Below are 19,896 nucleotides of genomic sequence, written 5' to 3' on the forward strand. Positions count from 1 at the left end.
CCAGAACTGCATCCACACGTGACATTTCGCCCACATTACGCCAGCAGTGGGTCTTTTTACAAAGCTGTCCTTCCGTCTTTTTCTGCCTCCTGTTTCGTGACCTGGCGTGGCTCAGAGGTTGAACATTTACTTTTCACGCAGAATTAGTGCAGCGTACTGGGAGCGCGGAAATAAACAGGAACTACCAACTAGCCTACTTCTCTATCCGTGTTCTACGCAGAATTGACCCTGATGTTTATTCTTCGCATTCGTCGGCTCAACTCTGCCGATGTCGGCTTTTACAGCGACAGCTCTGTACATGGCTAGGAGACACGAAAATTCCTTCGCCAGTGGTGTCGTGAGTGGGCGACATTGGCTGTGTTATCAGCTACGTCGTTCGCCGCGTCGTACCGAAGCACGCGTGTCATTGGCTGCGTTTTGAGTGACGTAAGACATCCATCCCGTCGCAGCCGTGGCGCCGAGAACGAGCGAGTTTTCCCCAAAGAGAGAGAGAGAGAGAGAGAGAGAGAATAAAATGAGGGAAAGGCCGGGAGGTTAACCAGAAAATGGAGCATCCTGTTTGCTATAGTTTCATCGCTGCCGCAATGACCACAAGCAGCACTGTATTCCATGCAGATTCAGAAGGCGAAATCTTTGGTGAAGGCGACATCAACTCATAGTCGGCAAAGCACCGTCTTATCGTGTCGAGAGAGTCCAGACGGAGGCCGGAGTCGACGAGACGTGTCCAGTCTATGCAGTCACGTCTGCCGTAAGCAAACCTTCCACATGGATATGCCACGGACAATTATAGAAGAGCGCCGATTATGTAAACGTGAGAAAGCTCGCAATCGTCGGCCCGATGGTGCAGTGCGGGCACAAAAACAGGCCTGGGAGGACGAGTGACGGCCAGAACTGCGTACCGACGATCTGGCAGCCTTCCAAGCCGCGCTAATTCATGTACGGGAATCCAAGCGCCGATGACGGATGGATGCTGCAAACCACGCCACCGAGTTGGCTCGCGATGCGAAACGCTTGCAACAACGTGACATTGCGGCGTCAATGTGATGATTGCGGCAGCGAATTTGCTCGCCCGCTTTCGGCAGCCGGTTCTGCAGCTGCACAATGTCTTCGGCTGCGACGAACGAGACCGCCTGTTGTTAGAGAACAACCACCGTGATTACCGCATTGCGAAACGCATTTAACCGCTCGTTACACGCCTCACATGACCGTGATCATGGGAGGCACAATGTGCGGGATGTGAACAATGTGGTAAACCCAAGCCAAACGTGGGTCTGACTTCTTTAAGAAACACGAACGTGTAACCAATAATTGTGAACGGCTTTAGTGCCGCGTTAGGTTGAAGCTACTGCTAAACGCAGGGACCGTACTTTTCAGCTTTCACTGGGTAACCGTTTGTACTGATCGAGTGCCTGGGCAGTGATTTTTTTTCTGTATTTCACGGGCATCTGCAGTAAGCAAAAATGAAGAAATACTTATTGGAAGTAAAAAGTTGTCCAGATGGACGGTTTGCAAACCAATCGATGTCTTTTCAATTAAAGTTTCTTTGCCTATCTAGATGTTTCGAAGCGCAAAACAAGTTAATGCACAAATAAAAAAAAACATTAATTTAGTCGCGTCATAATTCAGTGCTTCGGCATATTTTGAGGCAAAAGACTTAAATTTCTATTCAAACGCAGACACTGACCATTGGCGTCAACAGACGTGATGCAGAAAGCAATCAAATTACATTACCATATGACGTCATCACCATGTCACAGGTAACGAGAACTGTTGACATCCCATGGCTTCACTGTGGACCTACATAACGCGTCGTCACACGATGCCCCTAGGTGGTTAATGGGGGCCTCGTCACTTAGTTCACATAAAAAACAGTGCCAATAACGAGGGACAAGAGAAAGAAGGAGACAGACAGCGGCACTTTTATGTGAATTATGTCGTACCAACTCACCCAAGCAACCACGTTAGCTGATCACTTAGGCCATGCAATACCAGAGGCAATGCCTCCTATTTCGGACGCATTGTATAGACAACCCTTGGAGCAGAAAGCTTTCGCAGGGGAACCAAGTAAAATCAATACACCGATTGAGAGCACTAAAAGCCATCGAATCATCATATAGGCCAGTGCACGAGGAGCTTTAAGAGTTATTTAGAAATCTGGCTAGAGTTAGCAGTGGCACCTTTATGTATTGGCACTGTGGCTTCGTACTACAACTGTGCGGATGGCAATTCTTTTTCTTTCGTCAACAAAAATTAACCTAACAATCGGCAGTTCAGTAACGCCGAACGATAAAGCGCAGCTGGACGGGACGAGTGCCACTGAACATGCGCAACGCGGTTGCATCGAACTGACGGGAGCGCCGTTCTGTCGCGGGACCCACGGCACAAGAGGGAGGAACCAAGTGTGTAAAAGGGAGAGGGACCGCTTTCTTCCCTACCGCACCAAAGAGGGAGCTGCCCACCCTCCCGGATCCTCCCGAGTCGATAGAATCGCAGAGCGTAGTCCTGCGCAGCGGTGGCAGCGCTCCCTTCCTCTCCTTCTTTGCTCCCCACTGTCGCCTTCTACTCTCCACTTTCTGAACTTCGCTCCCCAAAACTCCGTATGTCCCATCTTCTCCCCTTTTCTCACACGTCATTCTTGAAGAACTCTATAGGCTCAATATCTATTGTTGAAGCTCATGATGGCCATTGCCTACCGATCCATACTCAAGGAGTGTTATTATTGAGATCAGTCTAGCTTAACGAGTCGATTGTCCAAGCAACACGCGTACAGTGGAAATGCGGCGGCCCTCTCTCCTCTCCACTCTTCCATACCGTTTTCTCCTTTCCCGCTCTTACCTCCTCTCCTGCTCCCGTAACTCCCGACGTCCCGTCTGCGTCTCCCTGAGATGAACCTCAGTTGGCGCGAAGACCTTGACCTTGAGCGCTCTCGCAAAGACTGCTGGAGTGAGACCCTCTTGTAGTGACAAGTTGTTTTGGTTCGGGAAAGCGGGAGTCTGGTTCACCTCATGCCTCGCACCAGATAAGTGGAACATTTGTGTGTTCGCGATGTGAAAAATTAGGGAACTGGGGGAGAACACGTCCTTGGAAACGCGGGAGCTCCACTACTCCTCGTCAACAGTTCTGATCGGGGAGCGCTCGCTTTTCTTTCACCCGCGTTCCTCGAATGCACGAGACTGGAGTTGGACGAAGGAACATTCGGGATCTGAAATCTTTATTCCTTCACGGCTGATGACGGTGCCTGTTTGAGTGAATCCGTGTCACGGAGCGTTGAAGCACAGTCTGACGCGGTGGTTGACATTCTTGCATGGTGGAATATGAATGGTGAGTGCTTTGATATATTTACAACTAGCATGAGACCAGTTTGTTGTACGTGATGTCGTTTCTGTCTGATGTGTTTGTGCCGCCGTGGAACAGAGAAGAAAACAAGGAAAAGATAAAGACGAAGTCATGTTGCCATCGAATTTCTTGAACTTATAATCGAAGGGATACTATATGCTGTCTTAGCCAATTTCATAAAGAGGGCATGTGCCATATTATTGATCACACAAACAAATCGAAACGGCTGATTCATTAGCGTGAGTGCCACGGTAAAGCCCTATTCCTGTAGCGAAATACATCGCTTCCATCAGATATAGAAATTGAGCCATTTTTGCATAGATATGATGGAAGCAATAGAAAATTGAACGGCAAATTAGCGCTTAAAGTTCCACTTTAAACCTTGAATGAGTCAATTCAGATAACTGTTTTTAAGGCCATGTTCCCCCAATAAACCCATATTCACGCAGGACTGGTTTGATGATATCGCCTCTCTGTCGATACCGCGAAGATATAGAAAGTATAGAAGAACATTTCCTTGTCGCGTCGCAGATATTCATGATTTAAAAACTAGTTATTGGTATTACGATTTTTAAGACAGGTGTAAGCTTAACTGCAGAAATTTACTAAACTTCAGTGCCTCCCGTTTTTGGAGATTGCCTCAGGGATGCCTTTGTTCTGGTTTGTAATACTGTGTAAGCTACTAAACGAATGCCATTTTAATCTCTACTCCAACAAATGTTAACAAAGCAAATGAGAAAGACGCGTTCAAATTTAACATAATAATTTGAAATTGTTCCGATGAGCTTAATACATCTGTCAGGTCTGCTTGTGCAATTTTAAAATAATTGCTGTATTTCGTTGATGTATTATTCATTTTATTTATTTACAAAATCTGCTGTCTTGATAGACGAGACATAACAGGAGTGCGTACATGACTTTGTAAATTAAAAAAACAATCATATACGGCAACTGATTGATTTGTGGAGTTTAATGTCCCAAAACCACCATTTGATTGAGAGGCGTTGTAGTGGAGGGCTCCGGAATTTTCGACAACCTGGGGTTCTTTAACGTGCACCCAAATCTGACTACATGGGCCTACAGCGTTTTTGCCTCCATCGAAAATGCATCCACCGCAGCCGGGATTCAATCACATGACCAGCAGGTCAGCAGCCGAGTACCTTAGCCACTAGACCACTGCGGTGAGGCTCAGTGATATACAATGCATATCAAAAGTATCACAATATGTAGCTTGGCAATTTTTCCACAAACTGTTCATTGCGTTGTTCCCGCAAGGAACCACCTAGGCCTTTTCTTTTTCTTATCAATAAGCATTATTCAAGTAGTCATCCAAGCGTTAACACATCGATACAAGGTCTTGGACAATCTCCCAGCTGCAGAGTGGGTATGTGCCATTTGCTATATGTGTTGAGAAAACAAAAAAAAATCAATTATTTAAACTTGACGTACGTGTCTTTCGATTAAGAGACTGTGCAGTACATCTAGGCTAGTATAACATGATAATGTATATACGATATGAAGAAAATATCTACTAGATCTGGGTGTTTTCTGTGGAGTAAATATGCCAGTAACACGCAATGAAGGGATGAAATGTCCTCGCGAACGTTCCCACCCTTCGTCAGAGAAAACAGTTCAGTTGCAATTCACTCACATGTATGGGATCGGACGTCGTATACTATTGATACAACAGTTCGTAGAGTCAAAATCAGTTGAAAGTGTGGTACTAGTAGTGATTATCCCCTTGAGACGCAATGTTCACCTACGTGGACCTATCTTCTTTTTGACAGTTCTGTGGAGTAGTGGCCAATATCAACGTATATTGCGCATAGAATCAACGGAACCTTCCACATAACCACTGTGCCTCAGTGCGGCTGTGTATGGCTCAGTGCGGCTGTGTATGGCTCAGTGTGGCTGTGTATGGCCTCAGTGTGGCTGTGTATGTCTCAGTGTGGCTGTGTATGGCCTCAGTGTGGCTGTGTATGGGCCTCAGTGCGGCTGTGTATGGGCCTCAGTGTGGCTGTGCCGCAGGGCGCGGGTTCGTATCCCGGCTGCGGCGGCTGCATTTCCGATGGAGGCGGAAATGTTGTAGGCCCGTGTGCTCAGATTTGGGTGCACGTTAAAGAACCCCAGGTGGTCTAAATTTCCGGAGCCCTCCACTACGGCGTCTCTCATAATCATATAGTGGTTTTGGGACGTTAAACCCCACATATCAATCAATCAGTGTGGCTGTGTATGGCCTCAGTGTGGCTGTGTATGGCCACAGCCGATCACTTTGGTCATAACGTTACCATGTTCGAGGGGTCGCGTTCGAGGATCAACGTATAAGTATTGTTCTGTGCGCAAAATGAATAAAGAAGTGCGCATACGTTTCGAGCCATTTATTTATAAGTCCAGCAATTCGTTATCACAATTCCAATTAAGGCATGCATTGCGGCCCTCATCCACCCAGATGAAGCACACCGCTCCTGCACTATTACGTAAATGGCCTTTTAAGGTAGTCACGTGCCTCTGGCTGCCATGAGTCTTTCTTTAACCACGTTAATGCGCCACCAGCTCGTCTAAGAGAGCTCCCATTGAAACCTTCCACTTCTTTTCACCTTTTACGGTCATGATCATCAGTCTAGAGAGAAGGTGATTTGTGTAGTTGCTTTCGTTACAGATGCATTTCAACGCGCACGGACTGGTGACGTAAGAGTTACAAGCCACAGCGTTTCGGATCAGCGGCACCGCACTCTAGTTCCTTCTTTATGTAAATAAGGAATCCAGAAACTTGCTAACGGCAGTGCCTTTCCCCAGTTTTAAAGAGAAACAAAAAAATTGCAATTGGTAAAAAGAAAGAATAAAAGAACAGTAACAGATGCAGCGGGGCGAGGGAGGCGTAGCAACGAAAAGCTATGGACAACGTGAAATATTCGCCGTTTTCAAAAAAAGAGGGGACGTGGCTTTGAGCTGGACTTACGAAATGGGGATTATATCCCGTATTCCCGTTTTCCTTTTGGTTCTGTCGGTAGAAATAACACATTTCGGATTTGGGGAACGTGTGTGTAAGGCTTTAACTCTCAATACGATTGCGCGGCGCAGAAAAGGCTTCTTGAGTGGAGCCGAGTAGGCGCTATTTAGCGTTGCTTTGTGTACCCGTACGAAAGCGTTGTCGAAAAGAATAAACAAATACAGAAACGTGGTCACAAATTTGCCGGAGATTCAGCCTTTGTGTTCCGCATAAAATATTTCACTTATTTCATTAGGAACGAGAGGAATCAAGCACGGAGTACATCAATCGGAAATTCCGGGCCCGCTATTCACGAGCTTGATAGAAATGGGTTACTGAATAAAAAAAGAAAACAAACTAGAAATTTTTTAGGAAAAGTGTGTGATAATTGAGGCGGAGAAAGAAGGGAAAAAATGAAAAGAAAACATATAGAAATAAAGGAAGTTAGAAAAAAAGGCACACAAGTTGAGTGGGAGAGATGAAAGAGAAAAACAAGAGACAAAAGTCGAAAGTAAGGAAAAGTGAGATGAATGAAGATGAGGAAAATCGAGGATGCAAATGAAAGGGAAAAAAGGAGACAAATTGATGAAAGAATAAAAAAAAACGTCAAAGGAAGGGAAGTTGGAAGAAAGGAAGAAAGACAAATCAGCAATTTGGAAAGGAATGAAAGGAAGAAGATAAACAGTGTGGGAGAGGATAAAGGAAGAATCAAAGAAAGAAGGAAAGTAGACGCACGGCGTCGTCGACTAGGGTCGAGAGTGCACAAAATTTTGACCCTGAAAGCAGATAATACAATACGAACTCGTCTAACTCTTGTCGCCAGTGCGGTTCGCGGGTTTCCAAAAAGCACTGTCCCACGTTGCAACACCACCTTACGACTGTTTTTTTTTGTTACGTGGCAAATGCACTTAGGCTGACCCGTGTATACCGCATTTTTCGGAATGTATTCTCCAGCTCGGTAATATGGAGTCAAGTCACCACTTCGAGCTTGAACAGAAGCCTTTCGGGGAGTGTTCACTGAATATAGTTACATTGAAGAAGGTTAACAAAAGCGAAAAAAAAGTTGAATAAAGAAGCTCTCAATATATAGAGTCTGTTATAGTTATTAGTTTTAGTTTAGCGCGGGCGATGGCCTTGCGCACGCAGTGGCCGAGCGAGGCTGCACATGCGCTGAACCTAAAAGAGATGCGTGCGTTTGCGTGCGCAAGAGATGGGCCCGCTAGATGTCGGCGCTTACGTTGTGCCCGCTAGGGCCGTTGCGTACCTTATACCGGCGGCTGTCTCGCAATGTCTCGGCCGCTGCGAGTGTCGACGGCTTGGATGCTGCGAAAAAACTCCGCGTACATTGGCTATACTGCAGTTCGTTTCTTCGCCTATAGACGGCGCAGAGCAGCGCTCGAATTCAAGGCTCTTTACACCGAAGCGCACTCCATCTTACGATTGTTCTGATACAAAAAATCATCAGAAGACGGCGGAAGCAGGTGACGTCAGGAAGACGTCACAAATAGCCAGTGTGTGACGTCATTTTGCCGTGACAGTGACGTCAATTGATGGTGTAATCACGTGACATGGTAGCCTGGTTAAAGGTGGTCTGATCACGAAGGCAATACGTCACAGATCACCAAAAAGTATGACGTTGTCCTGACGCCACATATTTAACGTCATCATGATATGGCGTATATATGTGACGTCAGCAGGCTGTGATTGTGACGTCACATGACGTAATTACGCAATACCGTAGCTTGTTCAAAGGGCGTCTGATCACAGAGGTTATTGAAAAGCAAGTGAGGTGCCTCCGATTATGGAGGCAGTGGAAAGCTGTGTTAGGTGCAGAAATATTTCAATGAGAGGCGAGGCAGCATCATGAAGTCGCCTGAGAGGTAAAAGAATAGTAGTTTTTGCTTGCAAGGTCATCTTAGGTGAAGTTTGTTTATGTATGTGACATTGATGCCACATTGTTATTGATTATATCAAGCGAATATAGAAGCGCTAGAACATCCTGTTTTTTCTTTTGGCACATTACGCATATCGTTGTATTTACGGGGGCCAAAGGCGGCGTCAGTGAGATTTTGCTGTACCCAAGAAAAGCAGTTGTTTGGATAACACAGAAAATGACATGACGTAAGTTTCTTGAGGAATGAACGTGTTTGCACAGCGAAAAGAGACGAGTCCGAGGAAGGAACGGAGAAAAAATGATGCTGTACTTGAAACACAGTTTACAGACAAAGATTTAGCCACGCTTCCGCGGAATCGTTAAAGGAGCCATCCGCTCGGTATTTCGTGTGACGGTGATGCCTAGGAGATCAATACACTCGCAGGAATGCGACGCTTGTTGCTGGCGCGTAGTTTGTGAGCAGCGGCATTCTGTTATGTCAATGCTTCCTTTAATAAATGCCGACTGCGTGGGTCCGCAAACCCGGTTCCACGCCATCTTTCTTTCTTTTTTCTTCGCTGAAAGGCAACGAGCGTCGCGTACGCTGCAATGGAGGTCACGTGATGCTGCCTCTGAGATTGACACCCCACTTGTTACCGTCTCAGAGGTGCTAGCAGCATCACCGAGCAGAATCATGCTGGAATTTCCACTGCTGCCGAGAGAGAGATGATAAAACATTTATTTGCGACCGAGGAAGGAGTGTCGGTGAGTGGGCTCTTTAGTCCGGGATCCCATTGCCACGGGCCGCTGTCCTCGCTCGTCTCACGAAGGCCTCTTGCGTCTTCGGATCCGAGCTGGACAGAGTTGCCTCCCACCCTGCAGTGTTGTGCTGTGCTCTGGATTGTAGAGGTGGATAGTGTGGGCATTCCCATACCATGTGGTACAGGGTGGCTGTTTTAGTGACGCAGAACCTGCACTGTGGTGCGTATGTGTCGGGATCCCTCTTGGACAGTATGCATAGATTGGGGTAAGACAAGGTATGTAGGCGACGTCACACTACCTGAGATTCTTTACTGAGCTTTGGCCCCGGGGGTGGAAGTTTCCGTCTTTCAAGTCTTTGATGTTCTAGAATATCTGTGTATGTTAGGAACGGGTCTATACGCGTAGCCAAGTGTCTAAGTGCTGGCTCACACATTTCTGGCGAACTGGACGAGCTCAAGAAACCGCCACCACAACAAAAACTCGAGTGACGTGGCGGCCATCTATTAAAGGAGGCATTGGTTATATTATTCTTGTTTGCAGTTTTAGCTGTTCGTTGACCTATTTTCACTACTGTGGAAGAGCAAATTGAAAAACCGAGAAACAGACACAAAAATACCCATGAAAGGAGGTAAGAGACAGAGACAATAAAACGTTTTTTTTATTTTCTTCACGAGTAGATAGGCGAGCAGAATCCTTAGTCCGTTATCCGAATGGCACGGGCCGCTGTCCTTGCAAGTTTCGCGAGGGTCTCTTGGCTCTTTGGAGCCGAGCTGGACAGAGCTACCTCCCACACTTTCATGTTGTGTTGTGTCCTGAATTGCAAAGAGGGTTGTGTGGTCCATGGCAGCTGTTTTATTTGCGCAGAACCTGCTCTGTGGTGTGCGCGTGTGTGTACTGGTATCTATCTTTGGCAGAATTGTACGGATTCGGGTAGGACAGAGTATGTAGGCGAAGCCATGCTACCTGTGATTCCTTACTTAGCTTTGGCCCTGGGGGTGGAAGTTCCTGCCGTTCGAATCTTTTGTGTTGCAGAATTTATGCATACGTGAGAACCGGGTCCATACGCATAGCTGAGGGCTGATGCGATATACCGGGGTCAGAGGTCAGAAAGAGTAATTCTCGGGCTGAGACATGGGCGAGCTCATTGCCTCCAACTCTACAGTGGTCGGGTATCCATATCAGCTGCTTCCAGTTTCCTTCTGGACGTGGGTCAGAGAGCTGGCTAAGGATTCGGTGTTCAATGGGACCAATGTAGCCTTTACAGAAATTTTGGTTGTGCCTGTGTCCTGAGCTGACATTCAGTCGATCTGTTTTCCTTCTTGAATGATGGTTGCCGCGCATTAACCGTTCACTGGTCCAGCTGCATTGACAAAGAAGGCACCCTCAGTGTCTGAGCACTTGTCGTGAGCTTTGACCCGTGCACACACTGATTACCGGCGGCGGCGGCAGACAACTACGGCACCGCGTGTGACCCGTGTTCTGATCTCATAACAGCTTTCGCTGTAAAACGTTACATAGCGTGTCACTTGACGGCACATGTGTAGAGCAGATACGCGAACTCTTTTTCCGTGAGATATATCGATGCCACACTGACGCCTGATCCGCCACTCGTTTAACATGGAAAACGTCTATCGCTTCTCTGGTTACCTGGCGTGTGTGTTTCGACAAAGTTTCTGTATCGGCAAAGACAGGTGAAGAGCCACACGGGCTGCAGTGCGATGCCAGGATACTTGAGTGAATTTCTGCGCTCTCTTAAGCGCACATTATTTCACCCGCCGTTCTACCCCACGTATGACCACCCACACGTAAGAACAAAATGACAAGCAAAGAAGTGACTCTGGAATTAATCGAACAAATCATGTTTCCAAACCCAGACTGGCCGGCGCTTTCGGCTGCAACACTCCTCCCACGTTCTATGATGATGATGACGATGATTTGTGGCTTTGCTCTTTGTAGCGTGTGAACGCATATGTTGTGTTCAAAAAAGAAGGAAAGCACAAAGTAGAGTTCACTTTTCGCACCCCTTCCACCACTTTTGGAGCCTAGTCTTTGTGCTGGAAACTGCTTTTGATTTTCCTGTCCGTCAGGGCCAGCACCTGACTCAGGTAGTGTAGTGTGGACAGGGTGAGAGTTTTTGGCATTGTAGCACCAAGTGATCTACTGTCTCCTGTTACGCTCCGCACGCTCTGCATCGGGTCGAGTGCATGTTTGGGTCGAAGTTACTGAGGTATGTGAGCGTGCGAAGCGCTCCCGCGCGCGCTTCGAACAGTAGCCCACCTCCATCACTGTTGTCATACACAGATACCGGGGCGATGACCTCTTTGTATGTACGATAAAGCTGAAGTGTACTCTTTTGCCGCATCGACATTTCCCATTGCGCGTTTTCCACTTCGCGTATCCGTTTCTGGACTGCTCCGGGAAACTTGCGCTACGTGTTGTCGAGCGTTGAGAGGTCGAACATGTCGTACTTGTGTCGAAGAGAGTAGACTCTGTTCGACCACTGTGTTCTGAGCCCCACGAAGTGCAGGTAGCAGAAAATACGACGGGTCCACCTGTGATCGTCCATGAAGTGTAGGCGTCTTGCATAAACGATCTTGCTCGTGGCTTCCCTCGCCTCATACGTAGACCAACCTACGACCTCCTGAATAGCCTCCACTGCAACCTTTTCATGGCAGCCCAATGCCAAGCCCCCCACCTCGCTTTGGACTCGCTCCACCTACTCACGGGTCTTGCTGGACAGGCATACAATAGCGTTTGCAAAGGTCAGACATGGTCCGTGAATCGATTTCCACAGACCTCGCACCAATATATTGATAACATTGCCAGTGCTGCCACCCGGGCCAAGAGATAAGCACAAATAGGCAATGTTTGCGGAGCCACCCCGCCACATACAGTTCACCGGAGAGTGAGTCCACTGCCTTTTTCTAGAACACAGAAACGTTGAAAACGCCTGTTCTTTCGATCATGGCGTCGCATTGCCAGCACCGCGTAATAAGCACTTCAGTATGTACTTGTTGGGCGAGATGGGTCATTCTCATGATACGTTTTAGCGGGAAAGCAATAAGAGAGACGGACAATCACAAACTATCAACTGATTTTATTTGAAAGGCACGCACATATACGTGAACAAAGTAACAGTCACGAGTCACATTAGCAAAGAAATAAATTCTATTAGTGGCAGGCGCTCAAGTAATCTAACTCAGTGGCGTGCAACGTGAAAGAGGACCTCGCTACGCATGTCTCGCTCGATCTGTCAATAAAATATGCTTCCTCAATTTCATGCGCAATAACCCTTTCATTCTTGAGAGGAATTTCGTTTCTGATAACAAGGGTGTGCAGCAACACTCCCTGCAATGTAAAAAAAGATTTGAACAAGGTGTTCCTCTCAATGAAGCCTTATGATCTGATAATCTATTGTTGAAACACCAATCCGTCGGCCCAACATGGCATTTTATACAAAGTAATAGTGTATCATGTATTACCTTTTTGCCACACTTGACGAATTTCACGGTAAAAGCTACCGTAATAAGCACTGCGGTCTTTCGAATACGTGCGTATGCATTTTAGAAATAAAGTAACATTACTTATTGATCCCGTATTGATGTTACTCCAAGATATGCGTAATTTTTTTTTGTTTGAGATTAGCATGATGCTTGAACGCAGAAACCCAATCAAGATGGCTGGTCGTTGAGGGAAGGGTCAAACTTCAGCCATTTTACTGAATCGGGTGACAGACAAAATCAGGACTGACCCACGTTTCCATCTGTTTGTTGCGTCCCACGATGGAATAAATTTTGTCTAAAAACCAAAACTTCTGCCTTCTGCATCGAAGTATCCCCCCCCCCCTTAAAAAAACTATCGCCTTTCAGACTGACGTTTATTGAAACGCTGTTTAGAATACATAGGTGTGGCTATCTATAGTCAATGTTGAAAGATGAGAAATGTTTAACAAGATTAAAAAGGAGTGGGACACTTGTGAAAGTACTTAATTTTTCTGAAGATGAATCGCACATTTTGTATGAGCGCTACGTCACAGAAATAAGTCGACTACCTTAAAGAGAGTGAGAACGAGATAGAGCGGGATCGTTGATTTCACGGGGTGATGTGACCGAGGAGCGGGGCACAGTAAACCGCCCAGACACCGGGGAAGGAATAACCCTTGCAGGACTTCTTGAGGACCAAAAACACACGATTTAATTACGTATTTACAGGTGTTCAATAGACTAGGCGTCGCAACGCGCCGTTACGTGAGACAAGACAGCGAAGGCCAGACCTAGCACACGGGACACTCCTTTTGTATCGCCCGGTCTATGGACGCGCCTTTTGTCAAACGCACCCCGCGCGCCCGAACGAAGCCGATGCGCGTTCCCAGCAGGATGCGAACCGCGTTTGGAGCGTATGCCGATTAAAGTCTCTTGCACGCCGGATCCATGCATTGCTATAGTCGTAACAGCTCGTCCGCCACTCGAAGAGCTAATGTAAGAGCTGCAGTACCACTGCTCTCCGTAGAGGCCCTTGTTTGTGGTCCGTACCGATTGTCCGTATGCGTCGCACCGGTTGTAGACCACAACACACACACACACATCAATATGCAGGTCGCACAACAAACACATTTTGGTGTCGGCACAACCACGGCACACCAAAGCCTGCTAGGTTTTCAACATGAAGCTTCACAACTGCCGTGGCTCGGTCACCGCTGCCTGGTGGTTCCTTGCTCGACCATGGCATGAAGCCCAACATAAAGGCCGCAGTCAACAGTCTGGTTCATTGTGCCCTCCTTGCTCAGCTGTAGGGCCAGTAGGGTTAGCTGGACTTTACATGGCTGAAGCGAAAAGCGCGCTGCACTGAAACCAAATACAGACGCCGAGAAGCCCTCGATTTCCCGAGCATCACCAGGTATGAACTTATGTGGGGACCCTGCTTGGCTTAATGCACACGGAAGCGTACACTGCGGTAGTGACCATAACTGGACGCTTAAGCGATTACGTTCCAAACCCTCAGAGAAAAACCTTCCGCGTGCCGACCATAGCCTGTACAGGAAGACGGTTCGAAGCTAGTTCTCTGAAGCGCATGTCAGAAAGTCCACAGGAAAACACTCGGACGCTTCTCCATCTCTATTCAACGTGTAGCTAAGGTGTTAAAACCAAAGTCTTGGTCTCCGGATGCACAGAGACTGGAGTGGCCTACAGACCTCTATTTGCGTGTGAACACTTTCCTGTGGCTCACAATCTAACATACTTGTGATGTTTGAAGAAATACAGCCCTGAAAATTGATCCGCCTTCACGCCGCTTAAGAAGCTGTGCACTGACAAATTATCACCTGCTACGTCACTTTCTGCAGATTTTTTTCACCGTGTTCCATAGAGCTTACTATTTCTGATAGGCTATCCTACCTATCCACATCACCACATATCGATGATAGCTCCTCCGACTGTCCATTTTCTGTTTTCGCGAGTGCTTCTAAGCGTTTCTCCCGTTCTGTCGAGGAAATCGTATCTTCCGAGTAAAATTCAAGTTCCCTCGTTGTTGGGAAACCAACTCTCCCCACTCGAGGCCCGGGACGCACCACCCGAGCTGGTAGAGCAAAGTAGGAGAAACAAACGTACCGCCGCTATGCAAATAGCAGTGATTGACCTGCTGGTCACTTGAAGAGGAAATGAAAACACTGGAGAAGTTATAGTAAAGCTCAAAAAACTCGTATTTGCACACTGTACAGAATATACACAGTTACGGAAGCTTCGAAAAGGAAATACTTCAAAAATGCACAGTCTTCTGTTGGGCGACCCTAAGGGATTCGGCAGAACCGATGGTGCCTAACACCTTAAGCCCGGTTCAGAACGCCAGGCCGAACTCCGGGGCCTCTTCTTATTTTCTCGGTGTTCCGCCCTTACATAACTCTCGGCGAGTTGTCACCTGCTTATCCTCTGATAGAACAATACGCTTCGTCGATGAAAAACCCGCCACAAGGACGTCACCTTTGTGCACGTGAGGGCTCAGGCCCTCTCCCCAAATAGCACAAGCAAAATGCAAATAAAACAAAACTACAAAAGTCATAGAGGCGAGGAAAGCTCAGCGGCGCACAATTATTTGAGTGTTGGAGCTGTGTACCTGGGGTTTTCGACCACAGAACGGCTTCCCTGTAACACGTCAACTTCTTGCCCACGGGGCAATGTCCGCCTGTCCCTTGTGCGCTGTAAGAGGAACCGCTCGCTGACCGCACGTGGTTCCACTTACGAGCTCATTTGCAAGGATTTGCGCGGAAGCTGTTGAAGACATGTCAGTGCGACCATACACACCAAATCGCTGACCGGGCGCCCAATTACTGCGACATCGGCATCTCTTTCACATTTCACAAGCCCGCCCGCTTCCGAGAGCTACCAGAACTAAGCCGGAGCGGGACGAAAGGTTCACGGCGATCACATGGTATTGCAACGCGCGCTGCCTTAAAAAGGAGTGCCCGAACACTGCAGGTGTACGGGCTGCAGCTGAACCCATGTGAGGGTTCACGGAAGAAACTCTTGAGACAGTAGGGGGGGGGGAGGGAGTGTTGTCACAATGACGCTTCTATCTCTACCCCTTCGTCGCCCGCGCAGTGTTTGGTTCTTTTGTCCTGGGTTAGCAAAAACTCAAAACACTCGGTAGTCTCAGGCACTGCAGCACCTCGGGATGCACCGTGCGTGCAGACGGTGTCTACGGTCAGAGCCGAACTGGTTGGACACCTAGCGCCATCCAAGCAATGCTGCGTGCCGAAGCAAATGCAGCGCCCCGGCTAACATGCCTCCCTAAGCTTACGGCACCAGGTAAATAGGAGTAAACTAAAACTGTCACGCATCCACTTCTTACCACGGTCCTACACACCCTTTCAGCTGGTAGTCGATGTTCACGTGGTTCGGTCCTTTTGTGTCCAAGTTTGCACATTATTTTTTTCTGATAAGTTACGACTAATCAGCCCAGCTATACTGTCATTCAGAAACATTAATTATGCCGAAGAGAATGTGAAGTGGCGCCATTGATAGTGACAACGCGTGATGGGACTATACACTTGACGTCCTTGACGAGGCCAGTAGGGACCGCAAAGGCCAACATCGGTGGGGAGCACATCCCTTTCCCTGCTGGTCCTTTGCAAGGAAGAGGACGAAACAATTGGGCGGATGGACAGGAAGGTTAGCCAGTTCTTAGACCTTCTGGCTCCCCTGTAAGGGGTAAGCGCAATAAAATATCGTATAAAAGAGATGTCACAAAGAAGAGAGAGAGAAATCATAAAAAAATGTCGAAATAAGAAAAAGCAAAATTAAAAAGAATACGACACTAAAGTCCATATATAAGGCCAGTTGTCTGCGAACAACGTGTTAAAGCTTTCAAAACTTTCTGGGCTGTGGATGGACTCGGCCAATGACACAGAATTCTTTGTTTTTACAAAGACTGATCACCTAGTCTATCTAGAGCTTCGGTAAGGTGTTGTATTGATGCGTCGAAATGGGTAAACTTGCACAGAAAATGGGCAATTGTTTCTTCGCAGTTGCAGTAATTGCACTTAGGGGTGCTGGCTTTTACAATAAGAAAGCATGCGTTCGTGAAAACCACTCCAAGCCACAATCGGCACAACAGGGTCTCCTCAGCTCAAGATATTTCTGAGGGAAGATGAAGCTTGAGATCGGGATTCAAGACGTGTTGGCGAACGTTTGTGAATTCAGTTGAATTGGACTGTAACAGTGTGAGGCCACGTGCAGGGGGGTGACTGGAGCGTGGCTTGGTGGCGGTTGTGTTAGGACTGCCTTCCGCTTCCGTAAATATTTTCGGTCATATAACTTGCGCCCAGTTCAATGTTTTTAGTACCAACGAACTAGTAAGGTTGTTGCAATTATGCCTACACCCAGTTTCTGGAGGTGGGTGACCTTTTTGCGATATTATCGCACTTTTTCGTTAAGCTCCCGCCGCTACGAAGCAAACGCTGACTGCGTTTGGGCTGACTCTTCGCGGTGCTTCCGAATAGTTCTCCAAGGGTTCTGGATGCTAAAGAGTGGCTTACAGGCGCTGCTGAGACAAATCGGCGTCCGTCAAGCAAGTTGGAGCTATTTTCACCGGCGCTCACCCGAATGACGACGTGGTCACCCAGGGTCGTAGAGACTGCGGGAGAGCTAAAACCCAGATTATTTGTGGCGGAAGGATGGCTCCACTGACGAAAAATGGAGCGGAGATCATTGCCGGGCCGAGAGGAGGAGGTCTTAACATCAGCAAGGTAGGCCCGGCCGTTGTAGCCGAGGTTACATGGAAAGCGGTCGGCATTGACTCGGTGTCGCGGGACTCGGACACGATGAGCCCGAATTTTCAACAAAATATCATGGTTGTCAGTACCTTTCCCGGGATAACGCGATTCATTATGCCAAGGTCGGTTGCATTGTTGTTGGTGGTCAGCAAGTCAATGTGTACGAAGTGTCTCCCAATGTTACGTGGAAGAGCGTCATCCGTGGAATGGCACCGAGTGAGGGCCCGGAAGAGCTCGAACGCAATATAGTCAACTTAAAGAACCCGCTGGTCCTCGGGTCCAAACGACTGAAGAACACGGACACCGTGGTTGTGGTCTTTGACGGCTACGAGGCGCCAAACTACGTCTATTACGGCGGTACGCTCGTCCGGTGTACCTTGTATCGAAAGCAAATAGAGATGTGTTACGCCTGTGGCCGTCTTGGGCATCGAGAAGACGTGCGCCCTAGTCAAAATGACACCGCGGGCAGGGTATGCGGCGTCGCCAATCCGGATACGAACCACAAGCGCGACCGCAAGTGCGAACTGTGTTGTGGCCGGCACCCTACCGGCGCCAAGGAGTGCAAGGAGAGGTACCAGATGCTGTACATCGTCAGAAGCAGGCGCGCAGAGTGGTCCTGTGAAAATAGAAGCAAGTCTCCTGCTTCGCCAAGTACGACCACCACTTCCCGGACCAAGCATGTGACTCCCGAGCCTGCGCATGCTCCACCCCCAGGAGCCCCTCTTCGTCAGTTACCTCCGGGTCTTCCTGACACCATTCCATGTACAACAGGAGATCTAAGTATAGCGGCTGATCTGCATCCAGGAGCCATACCGGGAGCCGTTCCATTAGCCGTTCTGCCTCCAGGATTGGGTATGGTTTCAGTAACGACCAGCAGAAGAGGAAGCCGACCCTTACCTGGGCTGGCAAGGTTCGTGGGGGCAGCGAAACGGAAGCCACTCGGGGCTCACGCGACCCGCTCCCAGAGCAAGCTATGCGAACCGAGGTGGCGCGCCTTCAGAAGAAAAACGTGGAACAAAAAAGATGGCTAGCAAAATGACAGAGACTACAAAATTGATCAGTCATAGGAGTTCAGAGACAGCGTCACCACCCCCCCCCCTACAGAAGCACCAATTCCGACTAGCGACACAGCCGCGGCTCTTAAGCTCAGGGCACTTTCCAATAAGGAAAAACCAGATGCTCAAAAATGAAATTATGAGTACGATGGCCACGCTCACTGTAAGTGCGCAGCAGTTACTGCAAGATTTGGCACAGGTGCAAGTAATCTAGGTGGTCCAAGAAAAGATCTAGGTGCGCTGTCCGATCAAATGGGCGCTCTAGAGCCTCTGGTGATCTTTATTAATGCATTCGCTAGTCGAACGAATCTGGTTGTTCCAGACGCGTCACGTAATAGAATAAGGGCTACGAGCTCATCGGTCACTCAGCCTGGCGGGAACTTTTTATGTGCGCCTTCGCTTACACAGGGCAATGCAAAAAATTAACCTAATTACGGATATTCTCGGAGAAAGGTTCAAAATTTGGCAATGGAACTGCAAGGGGTACTGTAACAAAAGGGCTTCATTACAGCAATATTTTAGATCACTAGTTCACAAACCACAGGTAATGGCATTACAGAAAACCTTGGTTTCGGCCGCATCTCTTTCCGGCTATCAGGCCGTTTCCGGGCGGCCCGGTGATCGAGGAGTATGCACGTTAGTGGACAAAAAGCATACGTACTTGTCTCACGATCTGAAGCTGGCGAGTTGCAAAGTAGAATATGTTATGGTTGAAGTGCTGCTGAACACACGACTATGCAACCAGCGGAGAAACATCGTGTTTATATTAAACATTTACAGTAATCCCAGGGACGTTCAACAACAATTCAAGATGATACTGAAGAAGTCCGTCGACCTGTCCGGTACCCATCCCCTTGTTGCTCTTGATCGGTGGCTGTTTGAGCTGGACTCCAAGTTTTTTCCATCACTGCCCGGATGATAAACATCGGCAGTGGAAATCCAAGAGCGTCCTTGAAGTCCCGGGGCGCTACGTTGGTCGATGTGATCCTGGTGGCATCGGCGTATCTGAGCCAGTTGGACACCTGGCGGTACAGCCTGCGCTTTGCGTCTACACAGTTAGTGACACGATCATTGGTCACCAATGGGACGAGCGCTTTAATGGAGGTTGTTAGGTCGGACGAGGGAGTGAGCATTCCATTTATCAGGGCCCAATTGGCGCCGCTGGACAGGTAAGCTCCCCACGTCACACCAGCCAGCAGCAGTGCATTGCCGCTGAACCAGTATGAGAAGGAGCGCTCATGTCTTGGCACCACCGAGGGTGTTCCGGGTTCAATCAGTTGAAGAGCCCTCGCAATGCGGAGCTCATAGTCAGCTGAGCTGACTACAACTGAGAACGCGTCGCACGCGAATGTTCGTGCGTGCGGCCAAACACCACCTTCATACCCGTCAGCCACTCCCGTCGCTTCCGCTAACATCCCGGATGGGGCGAGGGCGTATCTCCGTGCCCATTCAAGCTCCCTGCTGACTGCATCGGGATTATCCCAACTGTACCATTTTACCTGAGGTCCCCCTGCCCCAAAACGCCTGCCACTGGACATGTCCGCTCCGTAGCACAGCAGTCCTTGACTTTTTTCGCCCTCGCTGCTCACACATGCCCCGAGATGGAAACCTCGCG

At 48.3% G+C, this 19,896-nt stretch overlaps 1 protein-coding gene across 1 annotated transcript in view; it reads left to right on the forward strand.

The window, feature by feature from the left end:
• Positions 1 to 19,896, forward strand: part of LOC119164132 (adenosine receptor A2b-like) — a 220,400-nt gene that overhangs the window by 44,309 nt on the left and 156,195 nt on the right. The gene's annotated exons all lie outside the window — the stretch shown is intronic.

This window comes from Rhipicephalus microplus, chromosome 8 (assembly GCF_043290135.1).
Source record: "Rhipicephalus microplus isolate Deutch F79 chromosome 8, USDA_Rmic, whole genome shotgun sequence".
Taxonomy (NCBI): Eukaryota; Metazoa; Arthropoda; class Arachnida; order Ixodida; family Ixodidae; genus Rhipicephalus; species Rhipicephalus microplus.